The sequence below is a fragment of the Ptychodera flava genome, chromosome 13 (assembly GCF_041260155.1).
Source record: "Ptychodera flava strain L36383 chromosome 13, AS_Pfla_20210202, whole genome shotgun sequence".
Lineage (NCBI taxonomy): Eukaryota > Metazoa > Hemichordata > Enteropneusta > Ptychoderidae > Ptychodera > Ptychodera flava.
The window spans coordinates 8196199-8210913 of NC_091940.1; positions in this window are offsets into that span (position 1 = coordinate 8196199).

Genomic DNA, 14715 nt, shown 5'->3' on the forward strand with positions numbered 1-14715 from the left:
CGGAAAAGTAAAGCGAAGCTATTCTTCCTGATCCTTTCTCCTCCTCCACCCCTTTCAGTCAGCGGGGACACAAGAAATCTAAGTTAACTGTGTACTGAATCAATGGGCGCTCAACCTTTCTTAAACTAACTCTTACGAAAAATAATTATTAGAATATAAACCAGCCAAGTCCTGTCAGCAGACGATAGAAAATGATTAAATACAAATTTGGGTGGAAATATGATCAGCTGTAAATGATTTGCTGTAAACTAAAAGGCAAATTTCCATGGGCGTTGGGTTGACCAATCTTGTCCCCGTTGTTGGCAGGCTACATTGTTGGCAGCTCTATTCTGCCAGCGACGGTGACACCCGAAAGTTCGCGCATGCGCAGATGTTAGTGTGTCTCCGTTGTTGGCAGCCTACGTTCTTGGCAGAACACCGGCCGTTTGCAGGAATGACAGGAGGAGTAATCTTGGTACATGGATGTCTTAGAGATTTGTTGAGGTCCACCCACGTTCTGTATCCCCGCTTTCCCGTAAGTACACCACAATCATAGACGTATCGGACGTAGAAGCAGTAGGCCTAGGGACAGTTTAACGTTGTATTCAGTGTAAATTTGAGACGACATGTCTGGATCCAATTACAGTGTCAACTACAGTTTCTTGTTCTAGTTCCCACGGCATGTAGAGATACTCATAATTTAGCTTGTCAACTCAACCCGTACATGTGTTATCTCACTGTTATAGTTGACAAGTGAAGTCTAGTACGGACAAGAATTCAAATGTAAATAATAACATTGCATTCTACACGTATAGATTCCGTTTTTACAAGCTAAATAGTTGGTTGGATTTTAACATGCTTCGGGGAACAGGACAAGAACTTGCAACTGCCATAAGAAGCAACAATAGTGAAAACATCATCAAAAGTTACAGCTACTGGCACTGCAATTGTGAGAGTGCTCTGGTGACAGGCAAAATCAATTCCACGGGCTCCTTACTGATACCATTTATCGACATTCGTCTCTCACAGGAACTATAAGTCGCCACTATGAGCAACCAGACTTACACAAGATCGTCAGAGAAGATTTTGGTCCGGAGTTTCCGTGATACTGACGGGAACGCTGCAAAACAAGTATTCCGCACTGGAGTGTCAGAATACGTTGGTTCTTTATACAGAAACAACTTTGGCAATACTTCATATCTGTTGGTGATCTTTACCGTCCCCATCCTCTCATGGCTCCTGCACGGGTTATCGGTGGCGCTGTTCATGGTATCGTTGCTGCTGTTGGCCCCGTATCTCATCGCTTCCTTGTTGTTGCGCAACTACATATCCGAACGACTCGGAGGCGACCTCCGAGACATTCAGGCTTACTACATGGACAAGCCAAGAAATCATATGTGGGTTGTTGAATGCGGAGGGAAAGTAGTCGGCACCGTGTGTGTTCGGGAGGACAGCAAAGACCCCACGAAGGCAGAACTTCTCACGATGAGCGTAGCCAGAGACTACAGAAATTTAGGGATTGCGAGTAAGCTAACCGACACAGTGATCAACTTTTGTATTAATAATGGCTACAATGACTTGTTCCTCGGAACTGGACGTTGGATGTATCCTGCAAGGATGCTGTATAGGCGAAAAGGTTTCAAATTGAGTCACGAGCAGTGTTACTTGAACATTGTTATCTTTAAAGTGTTTATTTGTAATTTTTCCATGAATCTTAAAGAATGTAATGAAAATATCACGCCATGATCAATATACGTAATCACTGCCTATATTGCTTTTAATTTGCTTGTTGAAAATGGCAAGTCCTCATGTCATAAAATGAATATAGGAAAGATAAATTCTGATAATGTCACTCTCAGTATGCGTGAATAAAATGATGCAGATTTAGGTCAAAAGATGATTGTATCATGTGATTGTAAAGGCACTGCAAAATCACATGAAGGTGCATAGATTTCTAAAAATACACCACAGAGGGCGCTTCTTACATCACTCCCTAAATGTTTCAATGCTCTTGCCACCTGAAGATTTAATCAGTTTGCAAGCTGACAAATATTTTTCGTCTGGCCGGGAAGTGTGTGTCACTGAAGTCCTGAAATAGCCCATGGAAATCAGTTTCAGATCTTGAGCCCAAGCCATTATGCAAGTCACATTCGTGGACAATTTCTTTACATTTGATTTCCAGTAGTAAAAACACAGTGTTCTCAGAGCTGCTATCGCTTCTTAAAATGTTGGAGCATCCCGGGAATTGAAACCCAGCCAGGTGTCAAATTTAGCAACGTTTGGAAGGACGTCGGCACAAGTCTTCCGTGGTGGCAATATTGGATTCAATAATGGATAGGGGTATAGTTTAGCTATTTATAATTTTATTTTTGCCTTAAGAAATAAATTCAGCTTATTTCGCCAAACCGTCGACCAGCCTTTTTATTTTTCAGATATTACATCAACTGTTTTTCCTTTGAAACTCTTGCAATACACCAACATAGTTTTCAACAGATCAGTTTGTTTTCCAATTGTTAGAGGAAATGATGTGGTGAGAGATAGACACAGCATCGTTTGGTAGAATGCGCCTCGGGGGACAGATATTCGAATTCTCAAAGTTTTACAATTCTTTTCTGATATACCACTTGTTGGGGTTAATTTTGAAGCTCTTGGTGTAAGAAAAATTTTCAACGGCTTAGTTTTTCGAAAATCGGAATTTTTCCTTCATAGAGACAGCGGCCGTTTTGAATTTCAAATATCGCAAATCTTGGGTAATTTGCTTCTCTGGTACAAAAATTGCATGGTAACCCCAATTTTTGCTCACGTGTTCACACACGTGAGCATATGTCGCAGCGATGTCTGTCTGTGTGTCTGTGTGTCTGTCTGTCTGTTGGTCCATTTTCTCAAAAACGGCTGAAACGTATTTCAGTCAAATTTGGTAGACATCTTCAGAATTCAAATGGCTAGAACTGAAAAGGTTTTGGTTGGCGTGGCTTGCATATTAATGAAGTTATCACAGTTTTAATTTTTCGGATACATGGTAGTCTATGGGAAGCCGGTATCTGTGGTTTGAGGGCGCTATCCCTACGTTACACTTGGCTAGACGATGCTGAAATTAGACTCGGTTTCGGATTCGGTTTCGGATTCGGTTTCGGATTCTAGAGACTGAAAGAAATTTTATATTTTCAGCAAATTGTTACACTGTGGAATACTGGATTTTCCTTACTTTCCCTGGACCCTTTTTTCAGCTAAAATAATATCTAATCACACTAAACAAAGTGAAAATAAGTATATAGGGATAACTTAGCAATACAAATTTTTTTTTTTTTTATAATGGGACAGATTATGACGCACATATTGCACCTCATTAATTATGCGCATATCTAATTTTAGCGCGCCAATAGAGCTAGAGGTCTGATTTTTGGTATATAGGGATAACTTAGCAATACAATTTTTTTGACAAAATGTCACGTGACCTCGGTGACCTTTGACCTCAAATATACATATTTGTCCATAACTCAGTAACCACAAGTGCTACAGCCTTCATGTATGGTATGATGAAACACCTTATGACGCCACATATTGTACCTCATTAATTATGCGCATATCAAATTTTGAGCGAGCCAATAGAGCTAGAGGTCTGATTTTTGGTATATAGGGATAACTTAGCAATACAATTTTTTTGACAAAATGTCATGTGACCTCGGTGACCTTTGACCTCAAATATACATATTTGTCCATAACTCAGTAACCACAAGTGCTACAGCCTTCATGTATGGTATGATGAAACACCTTATGACGCCACATATTGTACCTCATTAATTATGCGCATATCTAATTTTGAGCGAGCCAATAGAGCTAGAGGTCTGATTTTTGGTATATAGGGATAACTTAGCAATACAATTTTTTTGACAAAATGTCACGTGACCTCGGTGACCTTTGACCTCAAATATACATATTTGTCCATAACTCAGTAACCACAAGTGCTACAGCCTTCATGTATGGTATGATGGGACAGCTTATGACGCCACATATTGTACCTCACTAATTATGCGCATATCTAATTCTGAGCGAGCCAATAGAGCTAGAGGTCTGATTTTTGGTATATAGGGATAACTTAGCAATACAATTTTTTTGACAAAATGTCACGTGACCTCGGTGACCTTTGACCTCAAATATACATATTTGTCCATAACTCAGTAACCACAAGTGCTACAGCCTTCATGTATGGTATGATGAAACACCTTATGACGCCACATATTGTACCTCATTAATTATGCGCATATCAAATTTTGAGCGAGCCAATAGAGCTAGAGGTCTGATTTTTGGTATATAGGGATAACTTAGCAATACAATTTTTTTGACAAAATGTCACGTGACCTCGGTGACCTTTGACCTCCAATATACATATTTGTCCATAACTCGGTAACCACAAGTGCTACACCCTTCATGTTTGGTATGATGGGACACGTTATGACGCCACATACTGTACCTCAATAATTATGCGCATATCTCATTCTGAGCGAGCCAATAGAGCTGGATGTCTGATTTTTGGTATATAGGGATAACTATAGGAGAGAAATTTTTTGACCAAATGTCATGTGACCTCGATGACCTTTTACCTAAAATATATGTTTATGTCAATAAATAAGTAACCACAAGTGCTATGTCCTTTGTATTTAGTAGGATGGGAGACCTTATGACAGCACACGCTTTACCTCATTAATTATGTACACATCTAATTCTGGGCAAGCGAATAGAGCTAGAGATCTGATTTTTTGGCATATAGGGATTAATTAGGAATATAATTTTTTTTTGAAAATGTCATGTGACCTTGATGACCTTTGACCTTGATTATACATATATATGCATATTTCAGTAACCACAAGTTCTATACCTCCAATTTTGATAGGATATTAGACCTTAAGATGTCACATCTTGTACCTCATTTATAATGCGCATATGTCTTTCTTGGCTGGCCAATACTGCTAGAGGTCTGATCTTTTTTCCCGATTTAGAACCGTAACTTAGACATGCCTCATGTGTTTCAAATTGGGAACAACGACATAGACCTATGTGCCCATAGATCTCAACATATACACTCCAATGATACTTCTTAATGACCACATTTTCCTGCCCCATCAAGACTAGTACTCCTATTACAAGTGGGGACTATGTCATTGTAAATGACTTGTTGAGTTAATGGTTGTATCACAGTATTCGATATATCTAATTCTGTATTTTTTCCATTTTATATTCTGAATGATTACATTAAACATATTTCACTGTCTCCAGTACATTTCATTTAAGTATTTTCACTTCATGCACTTTATCCCTTTCACACATGTTCAAATATCTGACCAGAGAACAAACACTAAATAGTCCAGGATGGGAGCTACAGTGTCATTGACGCTATTTTTACTTCAGCCAATTCCTAATTTGCATATTAAATGAATTTTCATACTTAGGGATATTCATCTGAATTGACTTGATCAAAATTGATGTAACTTGCTATGTACATTTCAGACACTGTAATACAATATTATTGAAAGTCATTAATCATTTTCTCTTCAGCAAATTCCTAATTTGCATGTTTAATGAACTTTCCTAATTAGAGATATATATCTGAATTGACTTGACCAAAGTTGACAAAACTTGCTACATATATTGCAGATACCATGATACAACATTATTGACAATCATTAAGCATTTTTACTTAAGTCAATTCCTAATTTACATATTTAATGAACTTTGCTTATTAGGGATATATACTGGGATTTACTTGATCAAAGTTGGCAAAACATGACAACATTGATGATTATACCTGGTTAAAACAATATCGAAAGTCATTTCACATTTTCATGTCAGCTAATTTACAATTTGCATATCTAATGAGCTTTCACAGCTCGGCATATATGGCTTGAAGGACTTGGCCAACGGTAATTACACTTGCTATATAAATGACAGCAGTCAAAGAACTTTAATATTTTTATTTCAGCTAATTACATATTTGTATACTTCATGACCTTTGAGAATTAATCAGCGGTGATTATTGTTCATTATGTTGATCATAATACTTTCAATGAAGTTGCAAACATGTGGCAAAGGTTCAAATTTACACATAACTGTATGAAACACGTGAGCATTTTCAGTTCATATCTGGTTATTGTTGATTTGGTAAGAGAATGGTTGAAAGATTTCTGGAGGAAAGTTTGAGCAAAAGTTCAAGTCTTTCATTTTCGAGTCCCATATTAGACTAACTATGCGTATTTGTGAAAGCATCACCACCAATTGTAGACATTTCATGTTACATAAAGTTCAATGACGTGATATCTTTATTGGAAGACATGGCATCATGAGTGTCCGATTTGCTTCAAAGGTGATCCAAATTATCGTTGCCGAGATATCCAGCGATGAAGACGCCGTGCATATTTGCCCTCGCGGGCTCACGTTTGCTATATGTATATATCAAAGAGAGCTTATATGGTAGGTCGGCGGCGTGTGTATGTGTGTATGTATGTATGTAGTATGTATGTATGTATGTATGTATGTATGTATGTATGTATGTATGTATGTATGTATGTATGTATGTATGTATGTATGTATGTATGTATGTATGTATGTATGTATGTATGTATGTATGTATGTATGTATGTATGTATGTATGTATGTATGTATGTTTGTTTGTTTGTATGTATGTATGTATGTATGTATGTATGTATGTATGTATGTATGTATGTATGTATGTATGTATGTATGTATGTAAGTTTGAATTTATGTCCGGTGTATGTATGTATGTATGTATGTATGTATGTATGTATGTATGTATGTATGTATGTATGTATGTATGTATGTATGTATGTATGTATGTATGTATGTATGTATGTATGTATGTATGTATGTATGTATGTATGTATGTATGTATGTATGTATGTATGTATGTAATACAAAACACACGTCTGAAAAACCAAAGTTATGATCACTAGTATCAAAGTATGTTTCACATCTTTAAAGCAACAAAAATAAATCATACAGCTTACAATTGCAGTTGGGCGATAAATCCCAGTAATGTGTTACATCACCAGTTTAATCGTTCACTATAAAATTAAGATTGTATTCAACATGCGAGATGGCAAATAACCATGAATATGAACATTCTTAAATAAAATTGACAACGACAAATGAAGGTAAGTGCCAGCAGACATCATTTCTCAAGAAATTGAACGCTTTGATTTGGATTTGGAATATAATTAATTTTGCCGTAACGAAAGCGTTGCTAAACTTCCCTGTGTTAACTCTATGGAGAGAAAATAAAATTTTCGATTTCAAAAAACTAAGACAGTAAAAGTTTTCTCACCAGCCCAAGAGCTTGAACCCCCACAAGTTGTATATCAGAAAAGAATGGTAAAAGTTTGAGAATTCGAATATCTGTCCCCGAGGCGCATTGTACCTTAATTCCGAACTTTTTGCTCGAAAAATCAATTAAGCCTTATACCCTACGTTGTTTTTCCACTTCAGGGAAAAACGATAAAAACTTTTCCTTTTTATCCATAGCATATGTCACACGTAAAATTTAACGTGTTTTTTAGTGTTTCTAATGGAAACTCGCCTTTTAATGGTGGTTCTATTTCATTTCTCGAATATTGAGGAGGATAAAGAACATGATCCGCGCCAGACAATAGGCCTAAAGTATGCACAGACAAAGGTAGTCCTGCGTACCGTGCAGTGTGTTTCCGGCGTTATACGGCCTCCCGTATAATGCCGGGAAGACGCAGCACGGTACGCAGGGCTAGGACAAAGGGACCGTAAGAACTGTCGCCCGCATGACAGATAACACTAGTCGTGTTTTACCTTACCACCCCTGAGTCCCTTTCGGGCCCCTCAACGGCAGTTTGAAAGTACGAAAACCCCAAGCCGAAATCTCTGTTTTGAGCTCCCCAAAACACGATGAATTGCTGACACAGGGTTGTTCGAAGTTTAAACCGCTGACGTGTTTTTAAACGACAAAGATTTCGAAACAAAGCCTAGACGCCTTCCCGGTATCTGCAATAATTTCGTTTGGCATTGTGACAGAAGTGGTACTCACAATACATTACAGCTACTGTCGCCATCACGGGCTATTGATGATGTCATCAGTAGTGATGATACCACTTCTGTGATGTGCCGATCGTGTTTTTTTTTATGTGCGGTTTTTAATACTTTTGCACAGCCCCAAAGGTCGCATTTTAAGAGCAACGCATCATAACAAAACAACATAATACGATACGCTCTACAAGACGAGAATATTAAAAAATGGTTCATCGGCGCAGTGTGCACAGCTATATCCCAAGCTCTCAAGATATTATATGAACAAGAGCCATTACATATATTTGTCTCCATACGTCAGACATCGAGCTGTCGGATATGAGCTCATGTAAATATGGAGTATTACATAACAGCACTTTGCGTAATCGCAGACCGAGGTCACTCCACAAACCGTGCGCAGACACAACACAGAACAGGTATATACAGCCACGAATCTCACTTCTGGAGGACGGACACTGAACGGTTCCACTACCAAACTGTTTTCACACCTTGCAGATTGTCCACTTATCGGTAACCCCTTACCTTGGTAAGTGTTATAGGCGATTGAGAGTGGAGACATGTCTTTTATGTTTTATTGACACTGAGTCCAGGCATGGAGCTACCAACATGTTTGGTAGCTCCTTGGTCCAGGCATGGCTGTAAAAATGCATGCTCCAGGTGTGGCTTCTACTGACGGGGCACTCGTTAATTAAAACATGGAGCTTAAAGGAGTAAACGCATGATTCGAGATTTTTGCCCGGGTATTTGGGTCGCACGGCTGGTTTGGCCTCCCGACCCAAACGCAAACACCCAGGCAAAACCTCGAGCTACAGCGCTACAGTTAGAATGAGGTAGAACACTGTGCACTACACAGTAAGTGAGGCTACCCACAATTCTCCATGATCAGTACACACGGAGATCACTCACTGAAGTGAAGCAAATTTCTTCTGTACAGAGAACAACTCGGTCCATATTTCAAAATTCGGGCAACATAGTTCTGATTATCATGATTTTCTGATTTCTCACTGTCAATAATGAGAAGATCAACACCTTTTCCGCGGAGGAGATAGCAATTTTGTAATTTTGTCGACATAAATTTTTGACAGCCATACACAATATTTTCAAGGAAACTAAGGGAATAAGTTGCATCTGTGTTGGCAAAAGAAAGGGTATTGATTTTTTTGAATGTTTGTAACAAAGGAAATTTGCATGTCTGACAGGTGGTATGATGAGACCATCTTAGTTGCTGATAACTTTATCTAGGCAAGTGTGCAATTTTTAGCACCTCCAAACATCGACTTCTCATTCAATTTACTCTTGAATTTTAAACATAATCAATAATTTTGGAACATAATTTTAACAAATAATCCTGAACTTAAATTGTAAGTTAAAAATTGTTAAGAAACTGATAAAATTGATAAAGCCTTTAGCAAAAAATGTCTGAGTGAACAAATCAAGGGGAATTGTGGGTAGCCTCACTTACTGTGCACTACCTGGTTTACCTCTAGATCGCTGCATGTCCAAACACTGAGTTTAACAAGCAACAAAACTAACCGGCACCATAATAATGGTGATCCTGAAAATGTTTTCGCATGTCAGTTCCATTATTGAACCATCACGAGCGAGGAAGCGGACAGATATGTTACGTAATCTCTGTTTATCAGCGCCGTCATTGCAGCTGAAACAGACAATGTAATACATTGTCTGTTCCAGCTCCATGATCGGTTAATTCACACTCATTTTCTTTGGAGATGATTCTTTGGCCAGACTCTAGACTTTCAGCAGTCCCTCGTACCTTCTTTGCCTAAAACACTGACGCAGCAACTGTAGCAGAGGTCCCGTAGAATATGCTTTCCTCTATGGCCAATAGCCGAATCAATGGCTCGAGCGAAACATTCGAGCTGCACTGACCTGCAAATAAGGGAGCTGTCTGGGACGGAGGGGTCGGAGGACGTTCACCGGAAACTCTGAAAATTCGAGTAACCCCCTGTCATCCATGATGAATCTTGAGTACCCCCCTCACTAACATAGAAATTTTGACTGACCCCACACAGAAAAGTAAATATCAATACATTTATTTGTAAAATTTACAAAAATACAGCAGTAGTAAAGATTTTTTCAAATCCTGGTGTACCCTGCTAGATTATCATCTGTTATCTCATGACAGTTGAAAAAGGTGAAACCAACGAAATGAAATTCAAAATATATAAAGCTCACCCTATAACCAGTATCCAAACATATAGTCTTGTTTAATTTGGATGGGTATCGTGACAGGCTTTTCACTGAGATATCTGACAGGGCAGAATATGGAAGTACAGGGAGAGAACAAGCGAAAGACTTAAGGGGAAGTGTCAGAGGGGGTGTCCCCTCTCTTACATGGGAAATTTTGAGAAAGTGATGTGTGCAATGGTGCAATCTGGCGCCATGAGAGAGGTGTTTTCAAAAACTGTTAGAACACCGCAAAGGGGGGGGGGTACGAGAGGGGATGTCTCCCCTCTCGCATTTAAAATTATAAGAAATTGATGTGTGAAATGGTACAATCTGATAGGTGTTTCAAATTTATTTTGCACCCAAAATTGTGTAACCTCCCTTCTTTCTCTTCACATTTTAACAACCTCCTTGTAGGTTTCAATTTTTTGAGTGACCTGCATCACCTTCCTCCGACCCCCTAGGCCATAAATATTGATGGCTGCCTACGGTCGCATACAAGCGGCAGTTATAAAGTGTGGGTTCGCCAGCTGAATGTCTCTATTAAAAATACAGATTATTTTGCTCGATATATACCATTAGGCATTGTAAATCTATTGTTTCCGTTCCACTGATAGTCTTTCAAAGCACGGTTTCACCTGTGAGACCTTTTTGATTTTATACGTAAGCTTAACTCGAGATAGCTCTGCATGGCAGGGCCGTGTGTTACCGGCGTTACACGGCCTCCCACCACATGTGGTGTTACCGGCGTTACACTGCCTCCCATCACATGTGGTGGGAGGCCGTATAAGGCCGGTAACACACAGCCCTGCCATGCAAAGCTAAACTCGAGATATCATTAACCTGCCGCTGTTGTCTTTAACCTACTTACCGAGAAGCCAGCTTGTATCTAAGTCGTAAAGACAAGGCGATACTGATCAGTAGACGTCAGACGGACCATTGAATGGGGGTTGGGGGTTGGCAAGGATGATAGACCCACATTTAGCCTTCCTTTCGCACGAGGTGACAGTTTTCCTCGATTTTACGAAGTATACATATTTTCCCCAGAATTCCCCACCTTTAAAGCCCAAGGTCATATTTCTTTCTTGCGAAAAGAGCAAGGCTACATATTTCTTTTCAATCTTTGCGGATTTCCTGCGGTAGACCATCCTTTCACGATGTTGTCATATTTCTATAATTTTCTCAATTGCTGTAAATTTACCTTCTTAAAAATAGCATGGGCGTGAGATTATGTCCCGCATATCTTTCAAAATTGGCGCGAAGATACATTTTCACAATTCTTTGTTCTAATTAAATGGTGGCGCTATTCAGGAACCCCTATGAACTCTTATGATTATTCATAGATACTCTTGTGTACAAAGTTGGACAATAGAAAGACGCTGGTAGGGTTCTTTTCATACTTTCACGGCTTGGATCTTAAACAATAGTATTATGTGGGCAAACTGATAACTTGTACATCGTTTCTTTACAAAAGTCGGTAGAACTCAAAGTTATATTTATTGTACTTTATAAGAGATTGAGCCGACAAAGAACTGTAAATGTATAAATTGAGGTTACTTTCGTGATTAGAGGGCTGGCGGATTCACTCGAGATTCTGTTTTACACAGAGCCCCATCTCTCACGGAGGCTAGGGTCGGCCGAGATAGGCCGTTCCCGCACGGCACCACAGTCAATAAACCTGGTCAAGTTCCACACCGTACACCTGTTGTCGCCGTATTACTACGTAGCCGCACCTCTTGCCTTCATAATTTATATTATGACAATGTAATGACCACCTCTATTTTTGAAAAGTTTGAATTAACAACTCAAACAGATAGGCTGTTCACACACGGTCCATTGAAATGCTTCTGAAACTTCTCCGGTCAAAATACGTGTGGACGCACCTAAGTGGTCCTGATACGTTTTAGTTGCCGCTTTCCCTATTTTACTACACCTTTTGAACTGGAGAGGGCATATTAAGCCAGCTGAAACACCAAAACAAAGACTTAATTTGTGTGTTGGGACACAAGCGGCCTCAAACTATTAATCCTTCGTGTTTGCAAATCAGAAATTTTGTCTCCAATTTTACCCAGTTTGAACACAGCCGGCCAGAATTTACCATGCTCAACCGTCGGGAAAATAAATCTGTACGCAAAGCTATAATTGTGGCATTAGCTCGCCGGCCGTTTACACGACTGTCATTTTCTGAACATCGAATCTCCCATCTGCACAATGACAGGAGCAATCTTGATGCAGGAATGTCATAATAGAGATTTGTTGAGGGTCCATCCACGTTCTGTATCCCCTCTTTCCCGTAAGTACATCACAATCATAGACGTATAGGACGTAGAAGCAGTAGGCCTAGGGACAGTTTAACGTTGTATTCAGTGTAAATTTGAGACCACATGTCTTGATGTCCCTTATCGGTTCAAGTGCTTCTTGACTGCCCTTTTAAAGATTGCTGTGCCAGTCTCGTAAAGACATCAACCTTAAATAGGAACTGTAACTTTTGATGATGTTTGTATCCAATTACAGGGTCAACTACAGTTTCTTGTTCTAGTCCCCACAGCATGTAGAGATACACATAATTTAGCTTGTCAACTCAACCCACTCATGTTCGTTATTTTCACTGTTTATAGTTGACAAGTGAAGTCTAGTCCGTAAATAATAACTTTGCATTCTACAGATTCCGTTTTTGCAAGCTAAATAGTTGGATTTTAACATGCTTTGGGCGATAGGACAGGAACTTGCAACTGCCATAAGAAGCAACAATAGAGAAAAAAATCATCAAAAAATACAGCTACTGGCACTGCAACTGTGAGCGTGCCCTGGTGACAGGCAAAATTAATTCCATGAGCCCCTTACTGATACCATTTATCGACATTCGTCTCTCACAGGAACTATAAGTCGCCACTATGAGCAGCCAGACGTACACATCATCGTCAGAGAAGATTTTGGTCCGAAGTTTCCGTGATACTGACGGGGACGCTGCAAAACAAGTATTCCGCGCTGGAATGTCAGAATACATTGCTTCTTTATACAGAAATAACTTTGACAATACTTCATATCTGTTGGTGACCTTCACCGTGCCCATCCTCTTATGGGTCCTACATGGGTTATTGATGGCGCTGTTCATGGTATCGTTGCTGCTGTTGGCCCCGTATCTCATCGCTTCCTTGTTGTTGCGCAACTACATATCCGAACGACTCGGAGGCGACCTCCGAGACATTCAGGCTTACTACATGGACAAGCCAAGAAATCATATGTGGGTTGTTGAATGCGGAGGGAAAGTAGTCGGCACCGTGTGTGTTCGGGAGGACAGCAAAGACCCCACGAAGGCAGAACTTCTCACGATGAGCGTAGCCAGAGGCTACAGAAATTTAGGGATTGCGAGTAAGCTAACCGATACAGTGATCAACTTTTGTATTAATAATGGCTACAACGAATTGTTCCTCGGAACTGGACGTTGGATGTATCCTGCAAGGATGCTGTATAGGAGAAAAGGCTTCACGTTGAGTCGGGAGCAGTGTTACTTGAACATTATTATCTTTAAAGTGTTTATTTGTAATTTTTCTATGAATCTCAAAGAATGCAATGAAAATATCAGGCTATGATCAATGTAAGTAATCACTGACTATATGGCTTTTAATTTGCTTGTCAGAAATGGCAAGTCCTTATGTCACAAAATAAATGTAACAGATAAAATCTTAAACTGTCACTCTCAGTTTGCGTGAATGAAATGATGCAGATTTAGATGAAAAGATGATAGTATCATTACGTGATGGTAAAGGCCTTTCAAAATCACAACGTGTATAGATTTATACAAATACACCGCAGAGGGCGCTTCTTTCATCGCTTCCTAAATATTTCAATGTTCTTGCCACCTGAAAATTTAATCAGTTTGCAATCTGACAAATATTTTGCATCTGCCAGGGAAGTGTTTGCCGCTGAAATTCTGAATGATGGAAATTAGTTTCAGATCTTGAGTTCAAGCCATTATACAAGTCACATTCGTGGCACATTTTTTTAAAATTTGATTTCCAATAGTAAAAAAAAAAGTGTTCTCGGAGCTGCTATCGCTTCATAAAATGTTGGAAAGCATCCCGGGCATTGAAACCCAGCCATAGAATTTAACAACGTTTGGAAGGACGTCAGCACAAGTCTCCCATGGTGGCAGTGTTGGCTTCAACAACGGATAGGGGTATAGTTTAACTATATATCATTTTATTTTTGCCATTAGAAATAGATTCAGCTTATTTCGCCAAACCGTCAACCAGCCATTTTATTTTCAGATATTACATCAACTGTTTTTCCTTTAAAAAACTATTGCAATACACCAACTTATTAGTGTTTCAACAGATAAGTTTGTTTTCCAATTGTTATAGGGAAACGATGTAGTGAGGCTTAGTTTTTCGAAAATCGAAAATTTTATTTTCTCTCCATAGGATTGCCTTAACACAGGGACAGGGATGGCGGCAATTTTGAACAAATATTGGTAAATCTTGG